Here is a 13,183-nt window from a genome sequence, read left to right as displayed (position 1 = left end):
GTAAGGGAGCGGACTGTTTCCGTCTGAGCTCAAATCTAAGGTTTAGAAATTTTCTTTGAAGGTTTAGAGCAGATAGTAGCCTTGAGGGAACAGAGAGGCAGTCCAGTTCTTTTTTGTGTGTGTCTTGGCAGAATTCAGCCAACAAGTTTTATGTAAATAGCAACTGACTGTAAATGTTTTGAAATAAGAGAAAAACAAGAGAGAACTGTACTAAATTGGTTATTGTGATTGATGTTTTTTTTTTTTTTAATGAGCAGAAGAAAGGAAAGAAAAAATGGATTGAAATTAAGTAACTTGAAAAAAATCTTAACTTCATTTTACATCACAGTTCTTAGGTAAAGTTTACATTTAAAAAAATTGTTCTGTTTACTTCTTGACAGACTTTGTTTATATTTTAAATTCCCTAATCCAGTTCACCATCTGCCAAAGCCTTATTTAGTACTGTTAATTATAGATAGTATTGGGGTCTTGAGGCCTTGATAAGGCAACCTCATTTCCTTTGGGGGAACTTAGATACTTTACGGTATAAGACTAAGCCATTGCTAATTTCTTTTTAAGTGGACTGATTTTAAAATGGATATATTCTCGCTCTCTGTCTCTCAATCCCTCTTGCTGTCTCTCATTAATAGCAAGTAGTGTTGAATTTGTATGTTTGGAATAGGCTCTTGTGTGAGAAACCCCAGTGTGCCAAAACTTTATTATTTGAGCCAGAAAAGACATAGACAGCTAAAGAAACAGCTAGAAAATGAATCTTAGTATTAAAGATTTGCTGTATTTGTTCGCTGTGTTTATACAGAGCCTAAGACTTTACCAAAAGTTTGGTTTCTCATATGCATTACTGAGTTATAGCCAAAAGAGTTTCAGATTCTTTGAGGCACTGGTATATTTCTAGGAATGACATTCATCTATGAAATGCTTTCTTAGCAAAGCTTCCCACCCCCTTGCAGCATGCCTAACATCTGCCATAGGCAGCTTTGCAGTTTAATTCTTACTCTGAGGATGCCCACTCTGGAGAAATGGGAACTTATCTCACAGCAAAATTCTTCTTTATAGTAATACTTTATTGTAATGCTCCCTTATAAATTCTCCCCCAACACTTTACCAGCATTGCTTCATTGGTTTTTATTATAAGTTGGAGGAAACAATAAAGTTTACAGAAATTATCAATTACATGCATGATCTGATATTTTTTATCTTGAACAACTTCCTCTCTTTCCCCCAGTAGGCACAGAAATTCTTTGTTAAACTAATCTGGATATACTAGCTTTTCCAGAAGGGAGTAGTTTACGAAGATTTGCTTTCAATCCTTGGAGTAGCTTAGGGGTAAGTAGAGATACCAGAGCAATAGTTATATGAGTTTGGAGGGAATAGGTCTGAAGGATTTGGATATTTTTCTACCAGTTTGAATCTGTTAGCAGTATGTAGTCCACCCATTCTGAAAGAGAAAAAATGTTTGAACAGAAAGTTCTCCCTCAGTTCTTAATTAAATATTGAAACTTCAATTTTTCTTAGCTGTTCATTGGCAGAAAATAACTATGGTACTAAAACAAGAACTTTTATAAAACAAGTGAATTTTTAAAATGTCACCTGAATCATCCATACAAAATTCTAATAAGGTATAATGAATTAACCCTACTGAAGGAGGTCTTTGAAAGCTTAAAAAGCAAAAAGAAATCAGTGAAAATGCTACTGTAAAAAAAGCATTGCCTGGTTTTAGATATTGGGCCCTTGTCCATTTAAATTAACCTTTGTCACAGCTGGGCATACAAATGTTTTGTTTTAGTTCACAGAGGGTTAACTCTATTCAAGCTTTCACTGTGGCAGGCCTGATCTGTGGAGTCATACAATCTGGTCTTTCAGCCCTGCCAGTCGCTAGGCAGGAAGTCTTATTTCTTAAGCTATCTTTCAGAATGGGGGGTTGGGATTTGGAGAAAGGTGGGTGGGGGAAGGGCCTTGGAGCATCTGTAAGGATCAATAACAGAGAGCAAGCCGCAGAGAGGCCATTGTGCACACTTCAAGATAGATGTAGCCCTTTTGCACGGCCCCTGCCTGGCAAGACAGACACCTAAAACCAAAACAATGCCACTGAATGAATTCCCTGTGAAAATAAGATTGCTGTTTAAAAGAGGAAAAGTACTTGAGTGCCCTTTTAATGTTGGGAATATTCTCATTCCTCAACTTGCTGGGATCAGGCAACCCCCACTAGAAATAACTCCAAATTGATTTTTAAATGCCTTTTGTCCGTATGCTAATACTGTATTGAATTGGAGAGGGTGATCATTTTGGTCTTAGTCACGTGCATCAAAGCTTTGAGTAAGTAGTCTTTTTTTCTCTCTCTTTTTTTCTTTTTTATTCTAACGTTTGTTTTACCTTCTTGATATTGGAGACATCATTAAAAGAATTTAAAAAAAAATTTGGCTAGGATTTGAATAACACATGTGTGGAATCCTGCTCCCCTCCCCAACAGCTGGTATTGGCTCTTGAAACTTCAACTGAGCTAAACAGATGCTCTTAAGTGTTATTTTGAGATCATTTAAACCAGATTTGTAGGCACGAAATCTACTAAAATCATAGGTCTTATTTTAAAATACACTGAAGTTGTGATATGCTACATCCTAATGCACATTATATGGATGTTAAACAGAAATACCTGAAATACTTGGGAAAGTGAGCAAATTCTGCCAATGAAGTTATGATTTTAAAAGCACTACCAAGTTTGTTCTTTTACTTCAGCCCACATTTTCATTTTTCGAATTCCCATTTTTCAGGCCCAACTGTAACATTCCTGTTTTACTGTATCCTTTTTCAGAGGACCAAGACAGTAATTCAGTAGGTATTTTTATGATGCAAATTCTTTATGGCAGTTGGAAAGGGTAATGGAGTCTTTGCTGCTTCTCTTCTGCTAAACTCCCAAATTATTGTTGACAACTGATGGTAACGACTGTGGAAAATGGAATCATAAAGAACTTCTAATGTCCTTCTTCCAGTTAAAAATCTCCCAGGAATAAATACATAAGCTAACTGGGGGTCCATAATGTGACTTGCAGATACACAAATGCAGTAAGGGGAGAGAGAAGACCTGTATTGAAAAGAGCCCCAAGTTTAATTTATTTTATGCTTCTTTAATTGAGACCTGACATATTCTCCTGGACAGTTTTGAGGCTTGAGAGAATATATCAACACTTCAAAAGATCATTCGGGTGTTTTTAACACATCTCTAACCTGTACACCTTTTCTGGGGGAAATGATATATGAAAAGAAAATTTTAATCATCACAAAAACATTGTTTTTGCCTTTCTGATGCATTGTAATTCTGAATCGCAGAAGGGATCAATTCTTTTAATGGGTATTTTACAGAGAAATACAAATATTACTAACAAAATCTGGAAGTTCAGTTACATTTACTTTGTATTAAAATGGGGTATGAAACCTACCATGACCCTTTGAACAATGTGGTCTTTAATGTGCTTTAGGGGGAGGGCCTAGTGAAGGAAAAGCCATAAAAGTCTTCAGGGTTCAAGATGAGGTTGGGATTTTAGGCCATCGCTTTTGTCATTTTCACACACAAACATCACTGCAATCATGTTTGATTTAGCATCCTTAATACAATGAGGTGGGAGAACAAAAGGATATCTTGAGGCACAAGTATGAAAGCCAAACATTCTCCCTTCCCCCCAAATTTTTTCAGATCATTCTTTTTGTGTCCTCTGCTACTGAGTCTCTCTAAGCCAAGAAAATTAGTCCATTTATAAGAATCTTCTTTTTGCATGCCTCAGTGGTTTGCTTAGGCATTTGAAAAACAAGCTGTTTCTCAGATATTTTTTAGTTACATTAAAAGTCATGTCTCAAAGACTTGGTTAAAAACACCATAATTAGGAAAAATGCATCTACTCATATTTCAAGGTTGAGGGTTTGGGGGGGGCGTTCTCAATGCACAGCTGTTTTACATATTTTGAAAAGCCTGATAGATGTAAAGGTCATTGCTAACTCTAACAGGGTCTTGATGCTCACACTGTGATCCAAGGACCTTGCATTAATTAGGATGAGAAGCATGGAAGGTCAGGAGTCAACTGACTGGTGGGCCTTGGTGAATTGTCGTTGGGGCCAATCAGAATTCGTATAAGATTTTTAGCCGTTGAAACCAAACCAAAACAAAAACAAAAAACTAAAGAACAAAAAACCTGCTGTTGCTTCCATGGCCTCTGAGCAGATCCCTTGGCCTGAATGGTAAGGGCTTGTCCTGTGCTGCCCAGATGGCTCATAAAAACTTGACTGCGTCCATTGGTTTGCTACAGACTTCCCAGTGTTGGGTTAAGAACCTCAGCAGCCTGCTCTGTCACTTGGCCAAGTCACTTGACCTCTGTGAGCCTCCATTTCCTCATATGTACAACAGTGGATGGTAATACCAATCTCCACAGGGTTGTTACAGGAATTGAATAAGAGAACCTCTGTCACAGTGCCCAACACATGCTTAACATGCCTTGACATTGAAATGAGTTTTAAATAGTAGTGAATTTAGGGAGATTAGAAAGGAGAGGATTCTTGGGTGAGGCTATGGCTGGTGCTGTTTATATTCTAGTCAGAAAAGTCCTTAGGGAGTGCCTCCATTCAGTAGGGAGCAATCAGGGGAGGAACCTTTGGAAATTGGAAAATTCTGTACAACCAGTGAGACAAGCTACTGAGTTTTCTCCTGCATCCAGCTGCTGTGCTCATATCCAATTACTGAGCTAATAAAAATGATTAGTAAGGGCCCCCCTGCAGAATTTGAAGCTTTTTCCCCTAAGAGAGGTGTTTTTTTTTTTAAACAGTTGTTTTGTTGGGAAGAAGGGATGGCTTCTGAGTGAGCAAACAGATTAAGTCATTATTAGGAAAGGAAGGATAATCATGTTAGTCTTATTTTCTTTCATGTATTTTAGGAGATAAATAGTTGCCAAGATGATTGCCATGGCCATACTTGGTGAGGTAATACCGTTGGGAATATTATTAACATGCATATCATTGTCCTGTTTAACTTTGGAGTCTTCAGTCTCTCTGCCTTGTACTTGAGAGGATGTAACAGTGATTCATTTTCTTATCTCTGTATTTAAAATTATAATTTATGTAGCCAACATTCATTGAGCCCTGGGAACACAGGTGAATCAGACATAATTCCTTACCTGAATTGCAGCTCCCCCTTTTCAGCTACAAAGAGGGAGAAATAATTTTAATGTTATTTAACAGATATTAACATTATCAGAGTTTTAATTTTTATTTATTTATATATTTTTTGGCCACACAGCATGTGGGATCTTAGTTCTTTGACCAGGAATTGAGCGCTTGCCCCCTGCAGTGGAAGTGTAGACTCTTAACCACTGGACTACCAGGAAAATTCCTCACTTAGAGTTTTTGATAAACACAATGGAATACTACTCAGCCATAAAAGGGAACGAAATTTTGCCATTTGCAGCAACATGATTGGACTTGAGGGCATTATGCTAAGTGAGATAAGTCAGACTAAGAAATACTATATGATATCACTTATCTAAAAAATACAAGAAGAAGCAGACTCACAGTTACGGATAACAAATTAGTGGTTACCAGTGTGTTCAGTTCAGTTCAGTCACTCAGTCATGTCCGACTCTTTGCAACCCCATGAATCACAGCACGCCAGGCCTCCCTGTCTATCACCAACTCCCGGAGTCCACCAAAACCCATGTCCATTGAGTTGGTGATGCCATCCAACCATCTCATCCTCTGTTGCCCCCTTCTCCTCCTGGCCCCAATCTTTCCCAGCATCAGGGTCTTTCAAATGAGTCAGTTCTTCACATCAGGTGGCCAAAGTATTGGAGTTTCAGTTTCAACATCAGTCCTTCCAATGAACACCCAGGACTGATCTCCTTTAGAATGGACTCGTTGGATCTCCTTGCAATCCAAGGGACTCTCAAGAGTCTTCTCCAACACCACAGTTCAAAAGCATCAATTCTTCGGCACTCAGCTTTCTTTATAGTCTAACTCTCACATCTGTACATGACTACTGGAAAAACCATAGCCTTGACTAGATGGACCTTTGTTGATAAAGTAATGTCTCTGCTTTTTAATATGCTGTCTAGGTTGGTTGTAACTTTCCTTCCAAGGAGTAAGCATCTTTTAATTTCATGGCTGCAGTCACCATCTGCAGTGATTTTGGAGCCCAGAAAAATAAAGTCAGCCACTGTTTCCACTGTTTCCCCGTCTATTTGCCATGAAGTGATGGGACCGGCTGCCATGATCTTCGTTTTCTGAATGTTGAGCTTTAAGCCAACTTTTTCACTCTCCTCTTTCACTTTCATCAAGAGGCTCTTTAGTTCTTCTTCACTTTCTGCCATAAGGGTGGTGTCATCTGCATATCTGAGGTTATTGATATTTCTCCTGACAATTTTGATTCCAGCTTGTGCTTCCTCCAGCCCAGCGTTTCTCATGATGTACTCTGCATAGAAGTTAAATAAGCATGGTGACAATATACAGCCTTGACGTACTCCTTTTCCTATTTGGAACCAGTCTGTTTTTCCATGTCCAGTTCTAACTGTTGCTTCCTGACCTGCATACAGGTTTCTCAAGAGGCAGGTCAGGTGGTCTGGTATTCCCATCTCCAGTGTGTGTGGGGGTACAAACTTTTGGGTATAAGGTAGGCTCAGGATGTATTAATACAGAGCAGTGGGAATACAACCTATATTTTGTAATAGGGCTTCCCAGGGGGTGTTAGTGGTAAAGAACCTGCCTGCCAACGCAGGAGACATAAAAGACACAGGTTCGGTCCCTGGGATGGGAAGAGCCCTTGGAGGCGGGCATGGCAACCCACTCTAATACTCTTGCCTGGAGAGTCCCATGAACGGAGGAGCCTTGCAGGCTATAGTCCATAGGGTCTCAAAGAGTTTGACACAACTGAAGTGAGTTGGCACACATATACGCACATAAATGGAAAGCAACCTTTAAGCTTGTATAAAATATTTAACATTTAAGGGAAAAAACAGGTTTTGAGGGCAGTTGCTGGGAGAGGAAGAACATTTGGCTGCCAAAATATTATTCAAAACTGGCAGTAAGTTTTGTTTGCACTTTGGGGCCTTATATTCTTTAGTTTTTTGACTAGTTAAGACATTTCTCGAAGCATTTTTGCTGTTACACATGTGAAAAGTAGAATATTGAAATACTTTTCTATTTTTTAAATAAAACTTGAGTCCTGGAATGCAGTTGGTAAAAATGTGGAGAGAGACTGAATCTTTTTTCTCTGTTTCTCTGTTAGCATTCTGTTCATTGAGCAAAACTTTTTACTTCCATGAAATTTCAGCAAGTGGATGTGATGACTGTAGCAACCTAGCTTTGCTTTTCAAAGGAGCTGATAAGTTATGGATAACTTATTAAATGTCAGATATATTTAATTAAGGATTTCCCTGGTGGCTCAGACGGTAAAAAATAAGTTTATTAACTAACTGCTCTACAGCAAATGCATGTTTTAGACCTTTAAAAATAAAGAAAGAAATACCATCCCAGTGGCTGTTTAATCCCTAAATACATATACTTGAGTCTGTGCAAATGAGAAATGTGTAAATGAAAGTCTTGGCACCCCGTAGCTGCTGGTCATGAAGTCTTGGCTGTTGTTACTATTATAAGAATATGTATACATGCACACACTCACGAGTGTGTGAAAAACTCGTTCATGGTTTTCAAGTGTGCCACGAGATAGTTGTTGATTGCCGACAACAAGAAAATCTACCACCCTCATATCTTGTATTGATGGGGCAGGAGAAGGGTTTGGTGATGGTGTGCTACAGTTAATTTCTTTCCTTGTCTTTAGGTATAGTCCATGCAATTGTTTTAACCATATCACATATTTAAATGGTACTTTAAGAAACTGACCATCACACTGTTCCATTAGGATTCTAGGTTGCTTTTGAATGTGTGGAAATTAATTCTCCCTCAGCACCTCTGCTCTTGTCCTCACACACCTTTGAGTCATATACACTAAAACACTTGCCATAAGGGTTACAAATCTGATACCAAAGAAAAACTACCAATCATAGAATATGTTTTAGTAGGGAAAGATCATCATATGTCATATGCTGAAAAATATTTGAACTTAGTTTCTTAATTCTTTTTTTCCACCAACCAGTAGTCTTACCAAAGAAAGAGAATGATGAATGTCTAGGGAGTCTTGGGGAGTGGTGGAGAAGGAGTGTTAGTTTTATGAAAGTACTGATCCAGGGCCTTAGGGAAGCAGAACCCTGTGGTTCTGATGGCTACATTAGTAAAATCATGTGAGTGTAATTGTGAAAGAATGCTTATGTACATTATTTAAGTTTCATAATTTATGGTCTTAATAATGAGTACAGAGAGACTCTAGCACTTTTTTTGAACAGTGTTTTGAAAGTAGTTACAAAAGACTTTTTGGCAGTTAGAGTGTGAATCTCATAATGCAACATGTCTGTGTTCTGGCCCTGCATGGTAAATCTGGTCAGAATTCTGGTGAAAGTAGCCTTTTGGTAAGGCAGTGTGGCACATGTGGTTTTACTTAAAGCATGCTCATTTGTCTCTCTTTCACCAGGACCTTAGAACTGGGCAGCAACCTTGGTAGCTAAGTACTGAGCTTTGAGCATTGGCATAAGGTTTTTGGGATGGCTCACCAGTTATTCAACTAGAGTTCTTACAAACTGTGCACTTGAATTTGCAAGTAGAGAAACTGTGGCATTCATTCAGCTGACATTCACTAGTGGTTTCCTTATGTTTAGTTATTGAGCTATGTATATAAGGATACAGAAAAATGAAGATTCTCTTCCTGCTCCGTAGAGCTTACAGTCTAGCAGAGCGAGATAGGTAAATGCAAAAAAAGTGGAAGTGAAAGTCGCTCAGTCATGTCCTACTCTTTGTGACCCCACGGACCATACAGTGCATGGAATTCTCCAGGCCAGAATACTGGAGTGGGTAGCCATTCCCTTCACCAAGGGATCTTCCCAACCCAGGTATTGAACCCAGGTCTCCCACATTGTAGGCGGATTCTTTACCAGCTGAGCCACAAGGGAAGCCCAAGGATACTGGAGTGGGTAGCCTATCCCTTCTCCACCGGGTCTTTCTGACCCAGGAATAACTGGAGTCTCCTGCATTGCAGGCCGCTTCTTTACCAGATGAGCTACCAGGGAGTCCCAAGTGCAACAAAGTGAGGCACGATAATAGCAATCCTGGAAGGTACAGAGGAAAGAGTGCTCTTTTTTTTCCCCCTCCTTTTTGGCCACACCGTGCAGCACACAGAACTTTGCCCACCAGGGACAGAACCCATGGTCCTTGCAGTGCAAGTGCTGAGTCTTAATGACTGAACCATCAGGGAAGTCCAAGAGTGCTCATTTCTATTTGGACTACCAGGTTAGGCTTCAACCAGAAAGGCATTATGACAGCTTGGTCAGCGTTTGTCAGGCTGGTGAACTGGGAAAGGGGACTCCCAGGCAGAAGGAGCAGTGTAAGCAAACGCACGAGAGTACAAAACAACCAAACAGGGTGCCGGGTGATACCAGGTCCACATATACAGAAGCACTGCTTGATTTGAGATGCCAGAGAAACCCTAGAGAGAGCCTTGGTCTGTGACTGGATATCCCTGCACTTGATGTGCAGAAGAGAACCCTCTTCACATTCCCTTCAGTGTTCCTCTTGCAAATATGTTGAAGAGATTAATGTACTTTGCTAGAAAAGGGCACGGGTCCACCCCAGAACTGGAGGCCTGGACATGACTGCTTCTGAAATTTAGGGAGAGTGTGCTATAACCATACTTAACTTTGTTACAACTTGGCAGATACTACAGAGGGAGAAGCCTTGGTTAAGGCCCCTTGTGTTTTGTACTCATCAAGCCACACTAGGTTGTTGTGAGCATCATATTTTCCTGTGACCCTGACAGGCAGGAACATGTCCAAAGGAGAAGGCAGATGAGCAGTGTGGTAAGGGCAGTAGAAATCATGTACTGTGTAAGTCAGTTTTGCAAACTAGGAATATTAAACTCTGAAGGCTCAAAACTCTTCGTAGAAATAGGGAGGGAGCAGCCTGGTGGGCTGCCATCTATGGGGTCGCACAGAGTCGGACACAACTGAAGCGACTTAGCAGCTGCAGCAGCAGGCTGGTTCAGATCGGGCAGTGTCCACAGCTTGATTAAGATGAGAATGGTGTTTTTTGTTTGCTTGTCTGTTTTTGGTTTGGGGGGTGGTTGTGTTTACTTTGTTGTTGTTTTTTTTTTTTTTTTTGGCTGTACCACATAGCTGGTAGGATCTTCGTTTCCCAACCAGGAATTGAACCTGGGCCCCTTCAGTGAAAGTGCCCAAGATCAATATATTTTATTACAGGGAGCCATATTTAAGCATCAGGAGCCGTAGTAACTACTCTCAACCCTTATGAATCCATGTGGTATAACACCTCTGCTTCACTTCATATCCAGCCCTCATCACCACCACTATCACACAGATGAGCAGTAGCAGCTTCTGCTTTTCTAAAACAAGGCCATCTTTTTGGAATTCACAGTTCCAGAGGCACAGAGTTCTCAAATATTTATTTAGTGAATAAATATCAAGAGATTATTTGAAGCAAGAAGAAATGATTATTGAATAGTGAATCAGTGTCTACTTTATACTTCCAATTTTAAAATTACTTATTTGTTTAGAGTATAATGTGTGGATCAGAGTTATCTATTAATGAAATATCTATCTATATATGTTTTCCCCCCCTCAGAGAAGACGCCTCAGACTCAGTCTCTTTTTTCCTAAATAAACAAGGAATCCTTAAAAACGAAGAGTCCCGTTAACAATCCAAATAGGACAAACCTAGCTCTTCTAGGCTTTTTTCCTCCAAATGGAAAACCTAAATTTGCATGAACATGAAAACTGTTTTCATTGCAAATGGAAACTTGATTCCTAGCTCAAAAATTGCTACATATAAGACACAGGTTGGAAATAGGGACTTTGGTCTAAAATGTTATGTTCTTACCCCTACCTGTTGAGTGATGGGGTAATATTTTCCCTAAATTATTTTCTGTGGCATTCAGTTAATTGTAATTTGTGAACCATTTCGTTTCCAGGCCTCTTCCCATCTTTTGTTCAGTGACCTAGAAGGATAATTCCCAAACATTCAGTTAATACCAATCTTGTAAATTGCTCACTTGTTTTCATTCAACTGATGTCATTTTTTAGAAATGTCCTTTGTGAAACTACATCTGTGGCCTCAGATGGATTTTTATAGTGGTATGTGTAGAGGAGGTAGAGTATATTAGTAGAGGAGAAATCCTATGATTTTTACTTATTTCTGTTTAAATTGTATATTCACAAATTAAATTTTGAGGGTCAGATCAGATCAGTCGCTCAGTCGTGTCCGACTCTTTGCGACCCCATGAATTGCAGCACGCCAGGCCTCCCTGTCCATCACCAACTCTCGGAGTTCACTGAGACTCACGTCCATCGAGTCAGTGATGCCATCCAGCCATCTCATCCTCTTTCGTCCCCTTCTTCTCCTGCCCCCAACCCCTCCCAACATCAGAGTCTTTTCCAAAGTACTGGAGTTTGAGCTTTAGCATCATTCGTTCCAAAGAAATCCCAGGGCTGATCTCCTTCAGAATGGACTGGTTGGATCTCCTTGCAGTCCAAGGGACTCTCAAGAGTCTTCTCCAACACCACAGTTCAAAAGCATCAATTCTTCAGTGCTCAGCCTTCTTCACAGTCCAACTCTCACATCCATACATGACCACAGGAAAAACCATAGCCTTGACTAGATGAACCTTTGTTGGCAAAGTAATATCTCTGCTTTTGAATATGCTTTCTAGGTTGGTCATAACTTTCCTTCCAAGAATTAAGCATCTTTTAATTTCATGGCTGCAGTCACCATCTGTAGTGATTTTGAAGCCCAGAAAAATAGAGTCTGATACTGTTTCCACTGTTTCCCCATCTATTTCCCATGAAGTGGTGGGACCGGATGCCATGATCTTCGTTTTCTGAATGTTGAGCTTTAAGCCAACTTTTTCACTCCCCACTTTCACTTTCATCAAGAGACTTTTTAGTTCCTCTTCACTTTCTGCCATAAGGGTGGTGTCATTTGCATATCTGAGGTTATTCCCAATTTCATTTTTGTCACACCACCTGAAGCCTGCATTTCAGATAGTGGTAACCTATAAAACTGAGTGCAGTCAGTACTTAGTCTATGCAGCTGATCACAGTCTAGTGAGCACCTGTACTCTCCATTTCCTAAATCTGGCCTTCATCACAGTCTGAAAAGCAGGTTTTGATAAAAATCAGTTTCCAAATGTAATTTACGTAACCTGAGCCACGGGAATGGGTAAAATGCTCTTCGTGAGGTTGGGGCGGTATTTGTGTAGCAGCAGGGCTGAGTGGACTCATGAGAGTAAGAGGCATTTTGATAACAGTATTTGGTCTGCGTTTAAGTTAAGGTAGACCCTGTTGCTAATATGAAGGTACTCAGTGCTCACTCACAGCATGGTAAGTATACATCTAGTTGCACAGATTTTGTTGTGACTCTTGTTGCTTCTTTGGTGGTGTTTTTTCTTTTTTAAAGGCAGTGGCAGCACTGAGGCTGTCTTTATATGTGCCATGCTTCTCTTTCTGTACCCCACCCCAGCAGGAGATAGTTAGCTGTAATGGGAAGTCTGTCTTTGGCAAATTAGTAAGGTTGAGATTCAGATCCATCACTGACTGGATATGTGACCTTGAGTAAGTCACTTTTCTTTTCTGACCCAAAACATGTACGTTTATCTTTTTCTTAATAAAAATTAAAAAATTTTTTTACATTTTATTTCATTTTTTTTATTTTGAAAATATGTCTGACATACAGTCTCCTTTTTTAAAGGCTTTGTTCTTACGTTTATCTTCTTTAAATGCATATAGATTTCTCCTAGTTAAAAAAATATGTTGATGTATGGCAGAAACCAGCACAACATTGTAAAGCAGTTAGTGAAGTCGCTCAGTTGTATCTGACTCTTTGCGACCCCGTGGACTGTAGCCCACCAGGCTCCTCTGTCCATGGGATTCTCCAGGCAAGAATACTGGAGTGGGTTGCCATTTCCTTCTCCAGGGGATCTTCCTGACCCAGGGATCAAACCCAGGCCTCCCGCATTGCAGGCAGATGCTTTAACCTCTGAGCCACCAAGGAAGCCTGTAAAGCAGTTAACCTCCAATTAAATAAATTTAAAAAA

At 39.8% G+C, this 13,183-nt stretch overlaps 1 protein-coding gene across 6 annotated transcripts in view; it reads left to right on the top strand.

Moving 5' to 3' along the window:
* NR6A1 (nuclear receptor subfamily 6 group A member 1) overlaps positions 1 to 13,183 on the top strand; it is a 228,106-nt gene that overhangs the window by 160,407 nt on the left and 54,516 nt on the right. The window lies entirely within an intron of this gene.

The sequence above is a fragment of the Bos taurus genome, chromosome 11 (genome assembly GCF_002263795.3).
Source record: "Bos taurus isolate L1 Dominette 01449 registration number 42190680 breed Hereford chromosome 11, ARS-UCD2.0, whole genome shotgun sequence".
Taxonomy (NCBI): Eukaryota; Metazoa; Chordata; class Mammalia; order Artiodactyla; family Bovidae; genus Bos; species Bos taurus.
This window is presented reverse-complemented; position numbering and strand designations above follow the sequence as displayed.